This window comes from Schistocerca piceifrons, chromosome 1 (genome assembly GCF_021461385.2).
Source record: "Schistocerca piceifrons isolate TAMUIC-IGC-003096 chromosome 1, iqSchPice1.1, whole genome shotgun sequence".
Classification (NCBI taxonomy): domain Eukaryota; kingdom Metazoa; phylum Arthropoda; class Insecta; order Orthoptera; family Acrididae; genus Schistocerca; species Schistocerca piceifrons.
In genome coordinates, this window is record NC_060138.1 from 728,055,033 (window position 1) to 728,078,776 (window position 23,744).

General features: G+C 44.4%; 1 pseudogene; it reads right to left on the reverse strand.

Annotated features, from left to right (window-relative positions):
* Nucleotides 1–6,122: 6,122 nt before the first annotated feature.
* Nucleotides 6,123–6,240, reverse strand: LOC124723673 (annotated as a pseudogene).
* Nucleotides 6,241–23,744: the final 17,504 nt, after the last annotated feature.

Here is a 23,744-nt window from a genome sequence, read left to right on the forward strand (position 1 = left end):
GTTCTCTGAGGCTATAGATACTGTTGTAGTGAATAGGACAGTATGCTGTTTGGTTGAAGAGGAATGAACACCTCTAAAAAGGGCAATCACGGAAATTGGAGAGGAAAACTTAGGTACAAAAAGGTAACTGTGAAGAAACCATGGGTAACAAAAGACATACTTCAGTTAATCGATGAAAGAAGGAAATACAAGAATGTTCAGGGAAAATTAGGAATACAGAAAAACAAGTCGCTGAGGAATCAAATAAATAGGAAGTGTAAGAAAACTAAGACGATATGGCTGCTTGAAAAATGTGGAGAAACCGGAAAAAATGATTGTTGGAAGAACTGACTCAGCATATAGAAAAGTCAAAACAAACTTCGGTGAAACTGAAAGCGAGGGCAGTAACATTAAGAGTGCAACGGGAATTCCACTGTTAAATGCAGAGGAGAGAGCGGGCAGGTGGAAAGAGTACACTGAATGCCTCTACGAGGGGGGAGATTTGTCTGATGTGATAGAAAGAGAGATAGGAATAGAGTTAGAAGAGATAGGGGTTTCCGTATTAGAATCATAACATACATCATTGGGAGATGTGTGAACAAAATGACTATCCACGTTAGTGTATAGAACGTATGAGTCTGGCGACATACCATCCGACTATCGAAAAAATATCACACACTATATTCCAAAGATTGCAAGAGCTGACAAGTGTGGGAATTATCACACAATCAGCTTAACAGCTCATGCAATCCAAGTTACAGACAAAAATAATATACAGAAGAATGGAAAAGAAATGGCGGATAAATTCGGGTTTAGGAAAGTAAAGGCACCAGAGAGGGAATTTTGCTGTTGCGGTTGATAATGGACGCAAGAGTAAAGAAAAATCAAGCCACGTTTTTAGGATTTGTCGACCTGGAAAAAGCGTTCGATAAACTCCAATGCTGCAAGACGTTTGCAATTCTGAGGAAAATAGGGGTAAGCTATAGGGAGAGAGCCGGCCGCTGGTGGCCGAGCGGTTCTGGCGCTACAGTCTGGAACCGCGCGACCGCTACGGTCGCAGGTTCGAATCCTGCCTCGGGCATGGATGTGTGTGTTGTCCTTAGGTTAGTTAGGTTTAAGTGGTTCTAAGTTCTAGGGGACTTATGACCTCAGCAGTTGAGTCCCATAGTGTTCAGAGCCATTTGAACCATTTTATAGGGAGAGACGGGTAGTATATTACATATACAAGAGCCAAGAGGAATAATGATAGTGGAAGGCCAAGAAAGGAGAGCTCAGATCAAAAAGGGTATAAGACAGGGATATAGTCTTTCGCCCCTTCTGTTCAGTCTGTATATCGAAGAAGCAATGATGGAAATAATAGTAAGGTTTAGAAGTGGAATTAAAATTCAAAGTGAAACCTTATCAATGATGCGATTCACTGATGACATTGCTATACTGAGAGGAAGTGAAGAAGAATTACGTGATCTTCTGAATGGAATGAATGCCTAATGAGTACAGAACATGGATTGTAGAAAGTCAAAAGTAGTGAGAAGTAGCAGAAATAAGTACAGCGAAAAATTTAACATCAGGATTGATAGTCACAAAGTAATGCTGATACCTGGGCAGCAAAGTAACCTATGCCGGTCGGAGCAAGGAGGACGTAAAAAGCAGACTAGCACTGGCAGAAAGGGCGTTCCTGGCCAAGAGAAGTCTTCTAGTTACAAACATAGGACTTAATTTGAGGAAGAAATTTCTGAGACTGTTCATTTGGGGCACAGAACTGTACGGTAGTGAAACATGGATTGTGGGAAAACCGAAACAGAAGAAAATCGAGGAGTTTGAGATGTGGTGCTACAGAGGAATGTTGAAAATTGGGTGGACTGATAGGGTAAGGAGTGAGGAGGTTCTGCTGAGAATCGACTAGGAAAGGAATATGCGGAAAACATTGACAAGAAGGTTCAAATGGTTCAAATGGCTCTGAGTACTATGGGACTTAACTGCTGAGGTCATCAGTCCCCTAGAACTTAGAACTACTTAAACCTAACTAACCTAAGGACATCACACACATCCATGCCCGAGGCAGGATTCGAACCTGCGACCGCAACGGTCGCGTGGTTCCAGACTGTAGCGCCTAGAACCGCTCGGCCACTCCGGCCGGCCAAGAAGAAGGCTCTGAGGACTATGCGACTTAACTACCAAGAAGAAGGGACAGGATCGTAAGCATCTGGCAAGACATCAGGGAATAACTTTCAAGGTACTAGAGGAAGCTGTAGAGGGTAAAATCTGTAGAGTAAGACGGAGACTGCAATACAATTAGCAAATAACTGTGGACGTTGGTTGAAGTGCTACTCTGAGATGAAGAGGTTGGTACAGGAAAGGAATTCATGGAAGGGCTCTTCAAACCAGTCAGAAGACTGATGAATCAAGAGAGAAGCAGTTTTTCTTCTAAATTCTGAGATACCACATAGTTTCTTGGTCTCTGTTAGAATGCGATCCACACGCATATGTAGTCTTTTCAGTAACTTAGAAGACTTGCTCATCCCCGGAAGAGCAGTTTTAGTACGGAGAAAGTCTGTCTATCACAAGCATCACTATCAATACAATACAATACTTACACATACAAGAGAACTGGAGCACAGTTAAAATAATAATTGGTGCCATATAAACTTAGATATGAGAAATGAGAAGTTAGATGTTCAAATGTGTGTGAATACGTAAGGGACCAAACTGCTCAGGTCATCAGTCCTTAGAGTTACACACTACTTAAACTGACTTAAACTAAATTATGCCATGAACAACACACACACCCATACCCGAGGGAGGATTCGAACCTCTGGCGGGAGGGACCGCGCAATCCGTGACATGGCGCCTCAAACCGCGCGGTCATTGCAGCGGCTGAAGTTAGATGTTATGTAGTGACGTGGATATACTGTAAAATTACCGCTGTAACATAAAACCACATGATGAGCAACATTCTCTTATTAATTTTAGGAGCGACTCTGTTCTTCTCTTGGCAGGCGCAACTATAACGCGCCCGAGAAATGCCAACACTTTTGTTTAGAGTAATGCAAGTGATGTTCAAACTCAACTATTCACCATGAAGAATTGTAATTCTCGTCAGTTCCATGGACGTTAATAGGTGAAGTTTACGTTTACTTGGTAGTAAGCCATTAGAGGTCTAAGCCACGAAGCAGCCACTTGAGCGATGTTTCTTTGTTTTTCCGCGTTCCCCATTTGGTACTGCGACTAAATTGCTTAAGAGCCTGAAGAAGGATGATGGTGGTGGAAAGTGGAGGACAAGGTGGCTCTCGGCTGGGCTCTTTAAACACAGAGGACGCTGGATAAATCACGCCGCTGCAACTCTACGGACCAGCGCGTGACGTCACAGGCGCGGTGGCCAGCCTGCAGGTAGTGGGTGGCCGCTGCCGCGTTGCGCAAAGACGCAAACACTCAGCTATCCACGCGGAGCCGCTATCCGGAGACACACGCGCTGGACCCGCTCTGCAGGCCCACGCTCTCCTCCGCTCTGTGGGAGGAGAACTCGCACCAGCTGAAAACAAATCAGAGGCGCCTAACAGGGGCGCTCGAACAGCCCGATAATTCCAAGGGCTGCAGGTGAAGGAAACAAGGCCAAAGGAACAGGAGGAATCGCAAGTTTAGAAACTGAAACACGCTTATGGTCAGCGTGAGGTGTACCGAGTGCACGGATAAGCAAACGATTAGAACTTAGATTTTCAGCACAACAACACGAAACAGGAAACATCTACATTCCGTATATAAGGAAAGTTAACGCAACGGTTTCCTCATTAAGAAATCGCATTCTAATATTGGTTGTTTGTCCACACGTTGTCCATCCTTTAAGAAGAAGAAACGTCTAACAGCACATTGAGCCGTGCTGCGGCTCGCGTTGGTGCTGTTCGTAGGTTTCCACCCTCTGTTGCAGTCCAGACGGTATCGATTAATTGGCATGGTTGCGGTTGTTTGTCTTCTTCTCGTGTTGACTGGCGCCACTAGGTGTCGCAAGCGTTGCCTGTCCGCTAGTGGCAGCAGTGGCGGTTATCGGTATGTAGTAACTGTTACCCTATCTTTTGGGCACCACAATGAAACCTATAATAGTGGCTAACGGGCAAAAATTCTAACAATCAAGGAAGTAAGGAGCCACTAGGACCCGGCGAGGAAGCAAGGCCAAGTGCTGGTAGAAGTAACACAACACCTTACTTCTAATGCATTTCTTAAAACTAGCTAAAATACTATATACAATCTGCCAAGATAATGAATATAGGGAGAATCAAACCTTAAGAAACTAGTTCATCAACAATTTAACATTGTACCACGCAACATAATACTGCGTATGCCTTAAGGGCTGCAATCGCAAAGAAAGTCTGAAGGGCCAATTTAGCAAGAATACATATAACGTGTTCAGCCTGAAGGGCTAGTAAATTTGTAAACCAAAATTCACTTCACTTCAAAATTTAAGATATAAAAAGCCAATACCACAGACAAAGAAAATATTCAAATATAAACATATGAACAGAAGGTTTGAGCCTGAAGGGCCACCAGAATAGTTAACTAGACTTTAGTTATAGAGCAGATTTTCCAACAGTTTAGGCAAGGAGTGTGAAACAATAAAGAGGCCTGAAGGGCCGTGCAACTTCCAAGTCAGGGGCCTGAAGGGCCAAATTAACAAGATAGGAAAATCTTAAAAATATCAACTGGAAAATAACAAGTGCTTATTAACAACTCGACCTTAAGGACCAGGTAATAAATGAAATTAGTCGATCAAATTCTGCAGTAAGTAAGTAATGGCCAGGAATTTATCAGTAAGCCGGCCTTAAGGACCCCAGTACACTAACAAGGGAGGTTAATTATTAAAACTGGATTCCAAAGCCTTAAGGGCTGTAGAGCTTCCAAAAGGGGGGGAGCCTGAAGGGCCAGTTCATCAAGGTACTTAATAAACAGCTCAGCCTGAAGGGCTGGCCTATGGTTAAGGTTAGACAAGTTCTCAAAAATAGAAGGCAAATCAACAATTTTATCAGTAATCGATCCTTAAGGCCACAGTACATTTAGAATCCACATTAAGCATTAAGAACTATCATACAGCGAAGCAATTCCCTAAAACTTAGCAACCTTAAATAAATCAATTGATACTATCCAGCTTAAAACCTAGGGACAACAATACATGCATATACTTCTAAAAGGTAAACTTGCATAAAATCTAAATTTAAAATGCAAACAAACGCACACGAACATGCCCAGCAAATTTACAAAGGTTTTACCACAGTTGCTGAGTGTGAATTACAAGCAGCTGCAAGGCTACCAATCAGTCATCGTGCCCCAATATCATGATTTACAATCTTCAGGTGGTACGAAACAGAAAAAATACAAGGCGAGCCCCAAAGAGGAATTAAATGATGCCCTTCAATTACAAATCATTAAACCGCAGCGTAAAGCTGCCACATTTCACAAACTGGCGTAAAAGCCACCAGCTCAATCGACAATGTTCATACAGGCAAACATACAAATAAAATTCTCTAACCCTGTTAAATTTTCAGTCTAAAAGGGGGCTGATAATAACATCGGGAACATTCTCAGAAAGTACCGCGTAAAAACTGTCTACTTCCCTCCCAAAAAGAATGTGTCTTACTGGGATAGGTTGACGGAAGGCAAGGGTGTAACAGACTCCGTGTTATTGTGGAAAGACGTACAGGAGAGTGATACAGAGGGTGGACGAAAACATAGGAACACTAAAAACCTAATACTGCGTCTGAAAATATTTGACATTCAAAGCAGCTTCCCACTTGTCTCGGAACAAATGAATACGACTCCTGCATGATTTTCGAGGGAATCTTACACCATTCTTCCTGCAACATAGCATCACTATTAGGGAACAAACGTTGTCCCATGGGATGGACCTGGTCAGTCAAAATGCTCACATATTTATTTAGCGTGTGGCTAATACAGAGCACTCCGTCATCAGGCCACATTTGGCCCACCGGGACCATCCGACCGCCGTCTCATCCTCAGATGAGGATGCGGATAGGAGGGGCGTGTGGTCAGCACACCGCTCTCCCGGTCGTTATGATGGTTTTCTTTGACCGGAGCCGCTACTATTCGGTTGAGTAGCTCCTCAATTGGCATCACGAGGCTGAGTGCACTCCGAAAAGTGACAACAGCGCATGGCGGCCCAGATGGTCACCCATCCAAGTGGCGGCCACGCCCGACAGTGCTTAACTTCGGTGATCTCACATGAACCGGTGTATCCACTGTGGCAAGGCTGTTGCCTTATGGTTAATACAGGAATAACATAAAATTAAATTACATATACATGTGTACATATTTACACACAAGAAACTTAAGTTTGGCTTTACAATTGACTATCCAGTTCTTCAATTCAGCGCACTGCATCTGGAGTTGCTAGCAAGAAGTCCTCTTCGGCACCGTGAAAGGCTCGAATCCTGCATTCACTGACAATGTGGTGAACAGTCTGGTATGGAGCCCCGCAGTCACAGGCTGGATTAGGCAGCTTCTTCCACTTAAAGAGAGCATCCTTGCATCGGCCGTGGCCGGTAAGGATTCTGTTGAGGGTAGTTCAGGTCTTGCGTGACGGGTCGAATCCACTTGGAGGTTTAGCACCTGGAATGATGATGTGCAGGCGCACGTCTGTCACTGCTTCTCAACGACCTTTCCATTCTTGAAGGGGTTTGAAATCCTTAGCAACCATGTCAGCAGCATCGCACAGAGTTGGATGGCGTGATTTCAGTCTCTTACGATTTAAAAGTGGCAGGTTGCTATGCACCGATAGGTTAGAATTCCTGGAGATCTTGTGGAATTTCCTCATAAGGGCACTACATCTGCGAAGATCAGGAGGAATTAGACCGGTTAATAGTGGAAGCCAATAAACTGGAGTAGATCTGATTGCGAGAGATATTATGCGCATTGTCGTATTCAACTGGGTGTCAACAAGCCTTGTATCATGACTGTTCATCCAAACAGGTGCACAATACTCATAACTTGAGTACACCAAACACTGAGCTGAAGATCGGAGGGTGGTTGCTGAATATATCCAGGTAGTTCCGCATAGCTTATGGAGGATGTTGTTTCGAGTCCTCAACTTTTGAGCTAAGGTAAGAAGGTGTTGTTTGAAGCATAGTGTAAGGTCCAGGATGACACCAAGGTATTTTGGGTTCCAATTATGACGAAGAATCCTGCCTCTGAAACTTACTTCCAGTTTTACGTTCGCCAACCGATTATTTAAATGGAAGCAACACACTTCTGTTTCACTCACACTGGGTTGGACTGTCTAGATTTTGAAGTAACTGTCCTATGCAGACAGCTCATTGGCTAGAATCTCTTCTGTTGTCTTCATTTCATGGTGTTGTACAGCTAGAGACAGGTCATCAGAATAGCAGAATTTTCTGGACGAAGAGTCAGGTAGATCAGATAAGATATAGGTTGAACACTAATGGTGAGAGAAATGATTCTTGGGGCAATCCGTTGTTTAGCTTCCTCTCCTTACTTATGTTGTTTCCAGTGATTGCCTGGAACTTCTGATCGCTTAGCATGCTGTTAACCAGTCGACCCATTGTTCTGCAGGGTATGATGCGGAGATAAGGCCTTCCCTCCACACAGTGTCGAACGCGGCAGTTAGATCAACAAACGCCACAGATATTTTCTGCTTTATTGGTATCCTGGCTCTTTGAAGGATATGAGAGACAGTACTTAGTCGCAGCAACTACACCCTGGTCTGAAGCCTGCCTGATCAACTGGGTCATTCTCCAGGATAGCGCTACTTATTCTGTTATATACTAGCCTTTCAAAAAGCTTATTGCAGCAGCTAAGTAGGACAATGAGGCGATAGCTTTCTACCATGTTGCTGGGTTTGCCAAGTTTCAGAACTGATATTATCTTCACCTTTTTTAAACCCTAATGGAAGTTGATCTGTCAGCAGGACGTCAGTGAAGAATTCTGCCAGCAGTTTCTTAGATTTTCCTCCCATATATATCAGGAATTCTGGATGGATACTATCGAATCCAGGCGCCTTAAGAGGTTTGAGGTCCTTCAGTCCAGAGTCAATGTCTGCAACTGTGAAGGGATGGGTCATACTCAGATGAGGGAGATGCCTTCTTTTTCAGGTCACGAAGCTGTCGCCTGATATGTCTTGTATGTTTCTTGTCAGGGGGCACTCTTGGGGTACTAATCATGTGGGAAGCAATTTGGTCTGGTGTTACTTCAGAATTTTTTCTGCATGCTGGTGCACTTCCTCCCAGTCTTCTCAGAAGACTCCATGCTTTCCTGTTTGAGTGGGTAAAGTTCATATTTTCGACTGTTTCTGCCCATTTCTGCCTCCGAAACATATCCAAGCTGGACAATAGTTCCGAAGCTAACTCTGGGTCACCACTTTGCTGGAAGTGTTGGTACAATGTTTCACTTTCGTCACTCCACCCTAGAACATATTCTTTTCGGTATCTGAGCTCTGCACGGCTCGTGTTCTTGCCATTTATTGTTTGTCATCTTCTATTACCGTAATACCGCCTCGTTTTCTTATTCCACTTACTGGCGTCACTAACTTTCTGCTTCACTTGCCCGTGAGCGGCAGCAGCAGCGCGTATCGATAAGTGCTCTGTCGTACCATCTGTGGAGCGACTGATAGTATTTCCGGGTCGTCGTGTGTCTGATACCATCAGTAATATCCCCTGCTATACCCGCAGGACAGGACAAATAGTTTAATTTGTGGAAAGGGGCCGAAATGAGTGGCTGTCAGTTGCACTCGAATATACTACTTTATTCATTGACAAACATTACAAGAGTAAGGAAAACATTAAAAACAGAGAAAGCCAAACATTAATTTTAGAACTTAATGCCCGGCTAAATGTGCCATTCAATCTCACGCCTTAAGGGCAAAACAACTTTAATTTAAAACCAGCTGAAGGACAATCAGTCAAGACTCAAAAACAAGATTTTGTATTTTAAAAGGCAGAAGGCCTTATCCTAAAATATTACTGTAAATTAGGCTGATGGTCCAAACAATCTCACGCATTAAGGGCAAAACAACTTTAATTTAAAATCGTCTGAAGGCCAATAACTTAAGATTCAAAACAGGAATTTAAATTTAAAAAGGGAGAAGGCCTTATCTTAAAACATTTCTTAAAATCAGGCTGAAGGCCCAAACAATCTCACGCCCTAAGAGCAACTTTAATTTAAAATCGGCTAGAAGCCATACATAAACAAACAACAAGGACAAATAAGAAAAGGCAGTACATCAAACGGCGCTCAGAAGTTTCCAAGGGTCGGCCTGGAATTCAAACACTAACGCTGGCTTAGGTGAGACAGGCAGTCGGCCCAACAATTCTGAATCCGACGGCAACCCAACCGACAGACAGTCAACGGACCAAGCGACAGGATAACTTCCGCTCCACCCGAGTGGCACGCAACAGGGAGTTCAATGGAACAACGAAAAAGGTATCGGCGCCCACAATGAATTACACATTCAGCTGTCAAACTACACACCGTGCTGGACAGCCACAACACGACGGAGAAAATACACTGCCTGAATTTACGTCAACGGCCAGGGCAGGTAACCGGAACGTTAACGGCCACAAGGCACAAGATGCAACTGGTGCACTTCAATTCCAAAGTAATCAAGTTAAGTTAAACTTCACAGGAAGGCGGCTAGAATTTCACGAACTTGAAAACACACGTTGTTGCTCGCGGGAATGTCCCAACAGCCCACAACGAAATTCAAACGACACAATTCGAACAGTTGGGGCTGGCTGGTAGATTAAGTAAAGACTCAACTTTCATGTCTGGGATCGCTGAGCCACGGACCTCATAGCAATGGGAACAGCCCCTCACACTCCGACCGCATGTGGACCCCACCAGCGGCGCCGGCCAGACACGCGCCACGGAGACTTCCTCGCTGCTCCATGCCAACCGACCAACCGCCCAGGACTGGAAACGGTGAAAGGACCAAATATATGTCGGCTGATGAGACGACCAACCAAACGACCAACCAACGGTCGTCCCGCTCCAATCTCCCTCCTTCTGACGGTTCATGTGTGTCGCCAACGGTCGGCGAGCACTGGCTGTCCGCGCCTCACCGGCGCTCCGTCTCCGACTTCACTGCTGCTGTGTGCCGACTGCACTGCTGGTCCGTCTCCAACTCACTGCCAAACAAACGAGAACCCGGAAATACTATCGGTCGCTCCAGAGATGGTACGACAGTGCACTTATCGATACGCGCTGCTGCTGCGGCTCACGGGCAAGTGAGGTAGGAAGTTAGTGACGCCAGTAAATGGAATAAGAAAACGAGGCGGCATAACTGTAACAGAAGATGACAAACAATAAATGGTATGAACACGAGCCGTGCACGGCTCAGTATCCTCTTGGCATACACTTTTTAGCTGTTGCTGTTACTGCACCAATGAAGCGCTGATAGTTCTTATGTGATGGAGGGATCCAGCGAATGGTCTTATCCAGTTCCGTTGGAAACTTCGTCCAGTCAGCTTTCTGGAAATTCCATCGAGCATGCGAGGTTGATCGTATGGCAAGAACCGTGCGGCCAATTTGTATTATTACAGGCCTATGTTGGCTGTGAGGAAAGGCATCTATCACTTTTCTTGTGGCGTTGACGGGAAAGCCACTTTCGTTGCAGCTAACAAAGCGTAAGTCAGGATTTGAATCCTTGCCCCAAGCAGCAGATCTGAAAGTGCCTTGATCTTTGGCATCAAAAACTAGATGAAGATTATTCTCTCCAACCGATTCTGCAAGCATGTTCCCATTTTCATCATTTTGAGAGTACTTGCAAAGTTCATGGCGACGTTCTGCTGTGTGTAGGACAAAATCGAGCCATGTCGTTTTGGGTGATTTGTAGACTTTTGTAATAGTAATACAGTGCAATTGTATGACAACTGTATGAATATCTGCCTCCACACCTACAGAAATCTGTGAAGCTTCGTTTATGTTGTAACGGACATACGTAGCAATTCCATACACCTCGTGGTAAGTTACACTAAGTGCAGAATATTCAGGAATTCGACATCGGCTTCGGAATATTTCTTCGCTGGAAACGTGAGTTTCCTGAATGGCGACGACATCGATATTGTTATCCAGCAAAAATATTGACAGGTAGTCACACTTTGCACTGCTAATGCTTTCGATATTCAGTTGAAGGAGTCTGATAGTTGGTCCAATGTTTCTTGTTAATGAGCTCTGAAAAGAACTGTTTCTGCTATTTAGTTGATATGTCATTACCAGGAGATCCAATGGATAATGTGGCTGCCTGTAATCACTGTTGCTCATTTAGCACCACCCAGGAGGCACGTGCACGCTATTTTAACGTTAAACCTAAGGACGTGAGCAACGCTACCTCCCTGCTCACATACTCACTGGTGGTAACACGATTTTGCAGTGTAACCATGGGGCCCATGGAATATCATGGCTGTCCACATCATCACGGAACCCCCGCCATTTTTCGCTATTGGGACATAAACTGGGTCAGAAGTTGGAAACAGAATGAAACAAGACCCGTCTGACCAAATGACATTGTTTCATTGCCTTGTAGCCCAGGGTTCATGGCTTCGGCACCACCTTTGCCTGTTCCGAGTATTTGCATTACTTATGAGTTGTTTTGGAATTCCAGCTCAGCCTGTACTTCACTGCTTCTGGAGCTCCCTTCGAGTTTGTTTTGGTGGTGACAGAATTTTGCGAGAGCGACATGCAGTTCTTCACGACTTTTACAGTTGTTGTCATCTTGTTTTTCGTCACACTCCTCCTCAGTGGCGTCTGTCACTATGACGCGATTCACGCTTTAGTTTGCGTTTTCCCTCTATACGGTATAAATCTCCTATACGGTACCTGTCAAAACACCAAACACCTCGACCTCCGTGGTTACGGAAGCATCCACCATACCAGCGGCAACAATTTTCCCACGGACGAATTCGCTTAGCTCCGACATAATGAACACACAACTATACTGTTCTGACCAGGACTGACGCTTGTAACGTATTGAGGACGTTTCACAGGCGCCGTTAGTGGTGAAACATAGTAACGCAACCTGCATGCTTGGCTAGCATCCGCATTTATGTTCAAGCGGGAATTTCTCGTGGTGTTCCCAGATCTTTGTTCCCTGTATATTGGACAAACAGTGCTTAGCACCTGCTGCTCTGTTCGCGAAGGCAGTATGAGTTGCACATTTTTTTGTTTTGTTTTTCTTTAATCGAATTTTTATGTTATTAGCAAATTGCAAGGTAACTAAGGCGACAGAAACATTGTTTCAAATGGCTCTGAGCACTGTGGGACTTAACTGCTGAGGTCATCAGTCCCCTAGAACTTAGAGCTACTTATACCTAACTAACCTATGGACATCACGCACATCCATGCCCGAGGCAGGATTCGAACCTGCGACCGTAGCGGTCGCGCGGTTCCAGACTGAAGCGCCTAGAACCGCTCGGCCAGACCGGCCTGCAGAAACATTGTGTTTTCCGAATCTTTTCCGAATGTACGTCCGACCAAAAAGCGATTCTGGTATCTGGAGTCGGGCATCTTTATTAACCCTGCCTTTTGAGTTCTATGAGCAAGAACGCATTTCTCGCGGTGTTTCCATCCGCTTGAGCATGCTTGCGACCAATGTAAACTGCTTTGCCTCACCGCAGGAATCCTTGTCAACACTGGACGACGTCAGGCAAGACACTGTCCGAGAGTGGGATACGCTTTAGTAGCGGGGTCTCGCCCACATTCGGGGCAGTACGTCATGAAGGATGCGAGGATTTCACATTGCACGGGAAGGATGCCGGGGTGGAGCAGCACAGCACTGAATGTTGCGCAGCAGAAGATTTGAGTTCTCAGACGCGCAAAGATGTTTGCTTTCGAACACAAACTCTGTATTTTAATTTTTGTTTTGTTTTTATTTCACGATAAAGTTAAAGAGTGTTAGCACAGAACAACCTTACATTTTCAACAATTCATACACTTCGAATTGTTTGCATCCTCCAGTTAGAAAATAGGGGGTACTGCTATTCAGCGAGCACTTTACTCACACTTTCAGCAGGAGCCACACAGCAAAGTCTCCACTTATGCCTAGTACGAACTGTTCGAAGAGAAGGCCTACGTCTCAAAGGTAAATGTTGTGATCGGCTTCCTATGTCGGAGCAAAATGATCGCGTTGGAGCAACATTCCAGCGAAGGCCACAGAAATCAAGCTGGAGATCCGACAAACAACAGTTTCGAAAATCCAGTCCAGGAAATTATGCTACGCGATTTCCGCAGTGAGATATTGACAAGTATGGACAATGACAACGACACGTCAGCTACGTTAGTTTTCAGTAACAAATCAACGTTTCATACTAATGATAAAGTTAATCGTCAAAATGTTCGTTTTGGGGAAGAATACACCACTGTTTCTCTCTTGAAAATGAACAAACTTTGCCAAATATCGGTGTGTTCTACTCAATATCGAGGGAGAATGTCTACGGCTTATTCTTTTTCACGGAGAAAACTGTCACAGGCATTTGCTGCTTCGATATGGTTTCCTCAACTGCAAGAAGACTCCAAGGACTTCATCTTAAAGCAAGACGGTGCACCTCCTCACTTCCACTTGGCTGCGTAACAACTGCTTAACACGCGTCTGCCTGGACGATTCACAGGCACGACATGCTGCACATGGTTTGGAGAGAGCGTGAATATCGTTTCGGCGTTGGTCGAGTGACTCGAGGAGCACATATTGAGTCTCTGTAACTTGTAAAAAAACTAAAGTTTTTTGTGCTCACACTAAGGAAATTTAGTTTTGTGAAGCTGGAGCCGGTGATATACGAGGGCCGTTAAGAAAGTAACCTCCGGTTGATTTAAAAAAATACACCAAGTTAAATAAAAATATTTTAATATATACATCTTACAACTACATCTTTGCACTATTTTTCTACATAGTCTCCATAGCGATTGAGGCACTTATCGTATCTCTTCACAAGCTTTGAAATTCCTTCTGCATAAAAATCACCCGCTTGTGCCTGGAGCCAGCCTGTGACCGCATCTTTGAGCTCTTCGTCGTCATCAAACCGCTGTGACCCGAGCCATTTCTTCAAATGCATGAAGAGGTGATAATCACTTGGCGCCAGGTCTGGGCTGTAAGGTGGATGGTTGATAACGTCCCACTTGAAGGACTCAAGAAGGGCCGTTGTTCTGCGAGCAGAGTGAGGACGGGCGTTATTGTGCAAAAAAACGATACCGGAAGTCAGCATACCACGGCGTTTGTTCTGTATAGCCCGTCGTAACTTTTTTATTGTTTCACAGTACACGTCTTGATTAATGGTCGTACCACGTTCCATGAATTCAACCAACAACACCCCTTTGGCATCCCAAAACACCATTGCCATCAGTTTTCTGGCAGAAAAATCTTGCGAGGCTTTTCTTGGTTTGGTAGGCGAATTTGAATGTGCCCACATCTTTGATTGTTCTTTTGTCTCAGGGTTCACGTACTTAATCCAGGTTTCGTCACCAGTCACGATTCTGTTTAACAATAGTTCTCCTTCGTCCTCATAACGTGACAGAAAGTCTAATGCAGAGGCCATTCTTTGAGTTTTGTGGTGGTCGGTAAGAATTTTGGGCACCCATCGTGCACAGAACTTACGGTAACCCAATCTTGCTGTCACTATCTCGTACAAGAGAGTCTTAGAAATCTGTGGAAAACCAGTAGACAACTCCGACATTGAGAAACGTCGATTTTCACGAACTTTTGCATCAACTGTCTGAACGAGTTCGTCAGTCACCAATGATGGTCTACCACTCCTCTCTTCATCATGAACGTTTTCCGTCCACTTTTAAATAAACGTACCCATTCACGGACAACTCCTTCACTCATAACTCTTGGTCCGTACACGGCACAAAGCTCACGATGAATAGCTGCTGCAGAATATCCTTTGGCACGCACTTCACATTTGGCGGGGTTTTCTATTGCAGCACACATTTCAAACTGCCACAAAAACTAAACTAGCGCTGGTACGACGTTCACTCGACCACGGCTTGATGCCGACTGACCTGTTGAGTGCGTGAACGCACAGATGGCGTCGCTACTGCCCCCACAACCCGCACTGTGACCAATCGGAGGTTACTTTCTGAACCGCCCTCGTATTTTGGAAAATTCACTTTTATTCACAATTTTCTTGACCGCATAGATGGACTTACAACACGTCACTGGTTTCGACTGTTACAAGACATCGGAAAAAAAATCAAGAGTTTTCATATTAATTATCGTTTATGTTAGTTTCTTTCAGTGTTCCAGCTTTTGGTTGATTATGGGTTATTTTTAAAAAATCACTTCTTAGTTTTAAACTTTTTTAAAAAAATTGCACTTTCCGCAGATGTAAGCCAAGCTCGCTCATGTGCCCTCTACGAACACAGTTGTTTCGTTTTAATTTATATTGAGCAGAGCCTTGCATTTTGTCTTTCTTGTGGTTTTAATTCTGATGATGACTCGTAAGCTTGTAAAATGGTAAACTTCTGAATGTCGATCCAATACAGTAGAGATAATTTGTGAATATGTAGTTTCGTAAAACATATACTTCCATTTCTGCTCTCCTTGAACCTAAGCCGACAGACGTTCGCTGACAAGCTGGCGATGTAAAATCCGTTTTGAACAGTTTGTATCCTCCTTGGTGTTAATTTCGTAAACGACTGTAAAGAAATTACAGCACCAATTGTATATTTTTTAGGCCCACGGTTTCAGCCACCACGCCCACTTCCATGTGGCTATATTCAGTTTTATGTGAAGAGTACCCTCTTGTGATTTGTTTCCATTTAATTACTGCAGTTGCGGACACCCTGGTCATCTTCAACACGCGAAAAAAAAAAAAAAAAAACGAACGTTAATGTACAAACATTCTACAGGGCAAGTACTCCCAACTACGAATATGAACCACTATCGACTGTATATTGGAATGATATACAGGGTGTCCCATTTATCTTGATCACCCTAAATAACTGTTTGTCCAGATGCAAATTACAAAATGTTTCAAGCAAATATTCTTTAGGCGTCAGGGGGACATCAATCAGCATGATTGCCTTCGTTGTGGCTTTGTTTTTTACAAATATATGAACAGCGGTATGACTTTTGTAAATGGCACCCTATATTTTTTATTCGGTACTTCATTTCCTCTCCTATTCAAAAATGTATCACAGTGTACCATTCACTGAAACGCAACGTTATTAATTACATAACACAACATAGGACACCCTGTATTGTAACGACGACAATGAAAATTTGTGCGGGACTGGGACTCGAACCCCGAAGCAGCTTCGTAATACCACAGGAACTGCTATTTCGTACACACATTCTCTTGCACCTCGTATGGTGATGGAAAGCGGACTAATAACTGTCGCACTGAAGCACTGTTCTCGCTTTCCATGCGCGGAAAAAGTACAAGAAACGATAATACGTGGTACAAATAAAGAACAGTGTAACAAATGCAGGCTTAGCTGTAGATTCAGAATAAAATGATTACGTCCATTTAAAAGTGTCCACAAATAAGACGAGTTAAGGTGCAGAATCTCTCGATGCCCCTTGCTTCATCGCGACTCAGGCTCACGGCTTTAAATAGAGAGCAGAGTGATTATTCCTAGAAGATTCGCTCTGCCGATTTCGCAAAGAAGCCGCTGACGGCCGGTAATGCGGGGCCTGGCTTCCGCCGCGATGCGCTGCCGACGCAGTCACGGTGACCGACAAGGCAGCGATAGAGGGCAGCCGCCTCCGCCATTTGCGATTCTCCACAGCGCAGGGCGGGACAACGTGACGTCACCAGGCGCCGCGGGCACCTGCCAGGCTGGCCGACTCATCCCGCTTCGGCCTCATATTGTCGACTGTGACGTCCGTCAAGCGCACCTGTGCTCGTAGCCGCTGAAAAGCGCTCGAAATGTTTTTCTTCCTAGTTATTTTATAAACCTCCACCTGCTTATTATGTTCGAATTATATACTTTTATTGTTCTTAAAATTCAACGGCTTCATTGGAGCAGCACTTCTTACGTCGAATACATTGGCAGTTTTCCTTAGCAAAGTCTGATAGTTCTGTCTACTGTGAGTAGCTAGGCTAGTTATGTACACTGTAGGTGTAGTGCTGTGTCGCTGACTAAGAAGGAAAGAAGCTGGAGGGTCAAACCTTAACCAACGTCCAAGAAATACCACCAAGTGGACAATAAATATCATTGTTCCCATCTGAAGGCCCCAACATTAGCCTTGTCCTATACTATAGCTACATGAGAATTGCAGAGTGGCTTATAATCTCCACCAATGCATTTTTGCACAATTTAGTGATGAACAACAACAAAAAAATGGCTCTGAGCACTATGGGACTTAACATCTTAGGTCATCAGTCCCCTAGAACTTAGAACTACTTAAACCTAACTAACCTAAGGACATCACACACATCCATGCCTGAGGGAGGATTCGAACCTGCCACCGTAGCAGTCGCGCGGTTCCGGACTGACGCGCCTAGAACCGCTCGGCCACCGCGGCCGGCTGAACAACAACAAACCAGGACAATAATTTCATACGTTATTAGACAGTAGTATTACCGCTCAAGCACTACTACAAAGCAATTTACACGTTTCACTTACGTCTTTTTAAAGAGGAATAAAAGTGTAAAAGAAATGTTCAAATCTATTCTACGGTTCATAGAGGCTCTAGTAATTTGTGCGGAAAGTACAACAGTCTTACATCTACATCTACATGGGTACTCTGCAAATCACATTTAAGTACCCGGCACAGGGTTCATCGAACTACCTTCGTAATTCTCTATTATTCCAATCTCGTATAGCGTGCGGAAAGAATGAACACGTATACTTTTCGTACGAAATCTGATTTCCCTTATTTTATGGTGGTGATCATTTCTCCCTATTTAGGTCGGTTTCAACAAAATATTTTCGCATTCGGGAGAGAAAGTTGGTGATTGGAATTTAGTGAGAAGATTCCGTCGCCACGATGGGTTGGGTTGGGGTTGAGTTGTTTTGGGAAGAGACCAAACAGCGAGGTCATCGGTCTCATTGGATTAGGGAAGGATGGGGAAGGAAGTCGGCCGTGCCCTTTCAAAGGAACCATCCCGGCATTTACCTGAAGCGATTTAGGGAAATCTCGGAAAACCTAAATCAGGATAGCCGGACGCGGAACTGAACCGTTGTCCTCCCGAATCGGTCGCAACAAAAAAGATCTTTCTTATGCTGTATTATTTCAGTGACACTCTCTCCCATATTTCGCGATAATACAAAACGTGCTGCCCTTCTTTGTAATTTTACGATGTACTCCGTCAGTCCTATCTGGAAAGGATCCCACAACACACAGCAGTATTCTAAAAGAGGACGGACAAGCGTAGTGTAGGCAGTCTCCTTAGTAGATCTGTTACATTTTCTAAGTGTCCTGTCAATAAAACGTAGTCTTTGGTTAGCCTTCTCCACAACATTTTCTACGTGTTCCTTCCAATTTAAGTTGTTCCTAATTGTAATTCCTAGATATGTAGTTGAATTTACGGCCTTTAGATTTGACTGATTTATCGTGTAACCGAAGTTTAACGAATTCATTTTAGCACTCATGTGGATGACCTCACACTTTTTGTTATTTAGGGTCAACATCTCCTGAACAGAACGAGCAATAAAATATGTTAAGGGTAATGATAAACGGCGCTAAAACGAACACGATGAAGAGAGCAGAAAAGATAATAATGACTTGTAACATAAAATTTGGTAACGAAACAATCCTACAAGTAGTGAAAGAATACTATCTAGGAAGAGGTTTGAATTGTATGGTTCGAGGGAGGAAGTCGTCAGAAGCAAATTATCGTAAGCGGAGGAAGCTTCCTTCAGCAAAATACATAGTTGAAGAAGAAATTTCTCGAAGTGTGGGGCATAGCACTGAATGTAAGTGAAAGGTGTGCCAAGTGAAATATGGAGGCCACGGTTGCAGCGCCCTTCTTCTGGCTGCAACAGTGGCCGAAACGTTGGTTTTTCTCGACCAGCTGTATTTCTATACATTATGACGCGGTACCATATCCAGAAAACTTTTATGTCAACAGTGTACAAACCTTCCTCGTGAATAAGTTATCTATCATTGAAAACCGTATTAAAATTTCTACCAGACTTCCTTCACATGCGGACAGAAAAACGCAGAGAAAGACTTTAGCTTACAATTTGTGTGGATTAGTTGCTACAGAAGGTGGTAAAATTAAGTAAAAAAATAAAAGACATCGAGGACATTAGAGACGGAGCTCATGCTCGGATTGTTTCGCAGATGGGAAACGGTGCCCTTTCAAAGGAGCCATCCCGGAATTTGCCTGCGGCTATTTAGGGAAATCACGGAAAACGTAAATATGGATTGTCGAACGCGGATTTGAACCGTCGTCCTCCCGAATGCAAGTCCAGTCTGCTGATCTCTGTGCCACCTCGCTCGGTAAAATTAAGTGGACAGATAATGTAGAAAGTGAAGAGGTAAGAGAGACGAGGAAAGAATTCTATGGAAGAAGTACCAGAAGGGATAGCTTAATGCTGTGCTCGTATTCGGGAGACAGCGGTTTGAATCCTCGACAGGCCATACTGATTTAGGTTGTCCGTGGTTTTTATTTTACTTTATTTTATTTTTTATTTTTTTTGGAAGCGTTTAAAGCGAATGCCTTTCAGAGCTAATGCTCCGTCTAATTGTTGACGGGACGTTAAACCCTAATCTTTCCCCCTTTTTCTGGGACAGTTTAGCGAATCATCTGCTACGGCAGGCAGGATCAGCTAAGCTGTTGCTGGGAGGAACAGTGCTGACAAATGAAGCAAAATAATAACAGAGAATATTGGTTGTAGTAGATATGTAGAGACGGAAAGATTGTTCAAAACAAGAGGAGACGGTGGTGGCGACAAACCAGTCGAAACAAGACTGACTGCTATCACAAACGCCTTATGTCTGTGTCAGCTGATATCAGTTACCACTTTCTGTATGCCCCGCCATCGACGTAGGCATTTACTCCTTACAGTTGGCTTCAATGAAAGAGACCTACAAGCATAGAACTGAACGTGGGAGTCGCCTGGAATGACCAATAACATTATATCTCAGCTAGCAGCATTTGTGTTCTGCAACGTGAACGGGTAAATTCCATGATTTTGTAGGGAGCACATTGTGCTAATGTGGGAGCGATCTAGATGCTTGTAAAACAATAAACTGGTAACCAAGATCGCAGGAGTTCTTTTAATTCCATGATTACCGGTTTTGGCGAAATTAAAGCCGCCATCATCGGATCTTAGGACACATACAGGTTGCAACAACAAGGCAAACAATGGTGATATTAATAGTTGCCTATAACACGCAGGCCTTACAAAATTGTTGTAAGTAGCACATCAGTTTTGTATATGTTTACGTGATACAGTAACCTCTAGAATGATGCACAAGCCCTAATGACGTAGGCCAGCCGGTGTGGCTGAGCGGTTCTAGGCGCTTCAGTCTAGAACCGCGCGACCGCTACGGTCGCAGGTTCGAATCCTGCCTCGGGCATGGATGTGTGTGATGTGCTTAGGTTAGTTAGGTTTAAGTAGTTCTACGTTTTAGGGGACTGATGACCTCATATGTTATGTCCCATAGTGCTCAGAGCCATTTGAACCATTTGAGCCTAATGCCGTAGTGTTACCACACACGCAGAGCCTGTTATGACGCGAGCTGTAACATTCATTGGCGCCTCTTCTGCTAGCGCCATCTCGCGACGCGGCCTGTAGTGTAAGAACAGAGCCGGAGTTGCGGTAGTACCTAGCTTGCGCTTGTATGTGATGGAGACACTTAACATTTATAATGTTATCTCTCTCGGACGGCTATGTGCTACTTAGGACGATTTTGTAAGGCCTGCGTGTTATAGGCAACTATTAACATCACCATTGTTTGCCTTGATGTTGTAACCTGTATGTGTCCTAAGATCCGATGATGGTGGATTTAGTTTTGCCGAAACCGGTAATCATGGAATAAAAAGAACTCCTGCGATCTTGGCTACCAGTTTATTGTTTTATAATTTCATAATTGTAAGGCGATATTGTTACTTGGATCATCAGGGTCAACAAAAATTGTCTGATTACGGGAGAAAATATTGGTTATCGTTATTGACTGTTACGATTACTATTTTTCTTAATCAAGAGGTTATTCTTGTTTGTTTGTGCCCAGTACTGATTTTGTTTAGTTGGTGTTGTTGGTTCGGCGTTTGCTTTTCGTAACGGTACCCCAGATGTTGGCCATCAAAAGCCCTGGTCCAGCCAGCAGGTGACAAGCTGTACCGTTTGAGAGCCTGGTGGTCCTCCGCGGCGCCCAGTGATAAGGCCTGTGTGACGTGAGGCCGGCGGGCCGCCCACAGCGCGCCTTGACCACGTCATCTGGGAGTGGGCCGGTGGGCACGTGGGCTGGCCGCGTCGCCTTGTAGGGCGCGGAGGACCACTACGGCACTGCCTGCTGCTGCTGCCGCTGCTGCTGCTCGCTGGCCTTTTAGAGGTCGTGCCAGTACGGGCTTCCGCGTCTTCCCATCCTAACCGACCTGTTCCTTTTTTTTTAGTTGCACCAGAAGGTGCCTTTTGGACCCGCCGAAACAGTGCTTCGACAGAGAAGTCGCTGGCAGAAAACCAACGCAACACAAAACCGCGACGAGGTAGAACTGTGTGCCCCATCACGAGATGAATCTGGCCGTTGCTTCTGTCATGTGAGCGATCAGTATAATCTTCAAGAACTGTTCCAAATTACAGTGGTTGAAAACGTGACTTAGTGACAATTTTAGAATTTTTCATTTTAGCTGAAGGTGAGGTCTTCTTCTTCTACATACGCACTATGCAAGCCACTGTACGGGCTTAGCGAGGGTACCCTCAACCACTACTAGTCACATATTTTCCTGCTCCACTTGCTAACAGAGCGAGGGATAAACGACCATGTATGTCTCCGTATGAGACCTAATTCCTCGTATCTCATCTTCGTGATCCTTAGGCGAAAGGCATGTTGGCGGCAGTAGAATAGTTCTGCAGTCAGCTTTAAATGCCGGTTCTGTAATTTTTCCCGTACTGTTCCTAGAAAAGAACGCCACCTTCCCCCTAGTGAATTCACTGGAACCGCGCGACCGCTGAAAGTGTTGTTAATAAAAATTCTCTATTTAAGCTTGACTGAACTGCATGTGACTGCTTTAGTCTTTAGTAAAACTTGCATCTGACTGCGTATTTAAGTGAACTGAACTTTATCTGACTGCATGAAAATATTGTTGGAAAATTAATACCCAAAATACACATCTGACTGAATGAAAGTTTAGTGGTAAAAATAAATGAAAGTCACCAACCTGCATCTGACTGCGTGTGTGGACTTAGCTCGTACACTCCTTCCCGTATGTACTATTCGTCCAACCGCCGGTTGGGAACTATCGACATTTTTCACTGGCTCTATCCTGATCGATCTCAGCATATACCTTTCACCACTACGGTCGCAGGTTCGAATCCTGCCTCGGGCATGGATGTGTGTGATGTCCTTAGGTTAGTTAGGTTTAAGTAGTTCTAAGTTCTAGGGGACTGATGACCTCAGAAGTTAAGTCCCATAGTGCTCAGAGCCATCTGAACCATTTGAACCCCTAGGGAATTCCATTTGAGATCCCGGCGCATCTCCGTAACATTTACGTGTTGTTAAGAGTCTACGGTCAACAAATGTAGCGGCCCGCCTTTGAATTGCAACAATGTCTTCAAAATCCCGGTGCGGATTCCAAACACTCGAGTAGTACTCAAGAACAGGTCACACTAGAGTCCTATATGCGGTCTCGTTTATAGATGGACCACACTTTTCCAATTTCTATCAATAAACTTCCCTGCCACAATCCTCACCTATTCGTTCCATTTAGTATCGCTTTGCAACGTTACGACCAGGTACTTAAACGGTGTGACTGGCTTAAGCGGGACACTGCTAATGCTGTAACCGAACATTACGGGTTTGATTTCCTACTCATCCGCATTAACTTACATTTTTCTACATTTAGTTATCGCATCAACTACGAGGTGTTCAAGAAGTCTCTCCGCAGTGCCGTATGATTGTTAGCCGCGGGTGCCGTGTTACTGCTCGCCTGCCTGGGTTACTTCCCTTCAAGTGGACTCTCCCAACATTCCATTGTTTCATTTATCTCAGCTAGCGTCAGTAGTATCGTTGGTGTGTGTCGTTACGTGTTGGCTCAAATCAGATGGCTCTGAGCACTATGGAACTTAACATCTGTGGTCATCAGTCCCCTAGAACTTAGAACTACTTATACCTAACTAACCTAATGACATCACACACATCCATGCCCGATGCAGGATTCGAACCTGCGACCGTAGCAGTCACGCGGTTCCAGACTGAAGCGCCTAGAACCGCACGGCCACGCCGGCTACGTGTTCACGTGAACGCTTACGTTTAGTTCCTCTGTTCGTTTGTTTCGGTTTTGTCACTGTTAAAATGCTAACAATTGAAGAGAGTGTGGCTTTAGTCGAACAAGTGTTCAAAGCTGGCGGTAAATACACAGTTTCAGTTCGTCAAACATTTAATTCAGTTTTCCCGGAGACAACTGTGAGAGATTTGATAAACAAATTTCGAAGCGCGGGTTCAGTGACAGATGCACCGAGAAGTGGTCGTCCTAGCGTTTTGTCTAAGGACAAACTACTCGATATTTTCCATAAAATGTCCACGAGTCCGAACAAGTCAGCAAGAAAACTCGCCAAGGAAATCGATGTTAGTGTCGGAACGGCCCACACAGCTGTAAGGAAAAATTAGAACCTTTCCCATACAAAGTGACAGTCGCGCAAGA